Source organism: Nematolebias whitei, chromosome 10, assembly GCF_014905685.2.
Source record: "Nematolebias whitei isolate Nwh7 chromosome 10, NemWhi1, whole genome shotgun sequence".
Classification (NCBI taxonomy): Eukaryota; Metazoa; Chordata; class Actinopteri; order Cyprinodontiformes; family Rivulidae; genus Nematolebias; species Nematolebias whitei.
The window spans coordinates 28897810-28898679 of NC_056507.1; positions in this window are offsets into that span (position 1 = coordinate 28897810).

Below are 870 nucleotides of genomic sequence, written 5' to 3' on the forward strand. Positions count from 1 at the left end.
ATATATAATTTCATTAGCAACTTGAGAAATTATACAGCAAAATTAGGATAAGCCTGGATTTGATGTATAGTTTTCATATATATTAATATCCAGATTAAAAGCTAACACCATTCACACATTGATAATAAAGTGTTTGCATAATGATTCTGTTTGGTCTGCATCAATGTTTTCTCTATATTTGCTTCTATTTGTATAATTATGAACGTGATATGTTCAACTGGACCAAACTTGTCTCAAATGGGAGCTATTAGACCATTTGGTACATTCCCCTTTACAGTCCTTGTACTGTATGACATTACTAGCAAAAAGCCAGTAGTTGTGAAGCACATGATGCACAACTCAAATCTTGTTCTTTCTCTCAGCTAAAGCCATCAGGTCATTACGAAGAGCAATGTGATGTCTGCGTCATTTGTGGGCATTGTAGAGTTAATGAAACACTCGGCAGATTATTGCTTCCAGCCACGTTCCTGTAGAATCTGCACTATGATGCTTGTAATTATATTTTAAGAGAAGCTATCTCAGCTGATCCAGATGTCCTTGAGGTCCCGAGGAGCCCCAGTAATGACAACTGTGAAGAGACCAGAGGGTAGAGGGACAGAGTAGGAGGAAACAATGAACTGACTCGGATCTCAGAAGTCGGGGTGTGTTTTATTCTTTGTTTTTTTTCAGACGTTCTTCCTTATGCAGCGTGTCATTGTTGACTGCTCGTCTCACAATGGGCCTTGTTAGAACAGCACCCTGAAACCACCACAGTGATACTGGAATGTGTGCAGAGAAACAGGGATGTTTTACAAGCCTGCTGGAATCTTAAAAACTACAGCCAAACTGGATGTGGTTTAGCTGGCTTCCTTCATAATTGCTGGTGTTGGG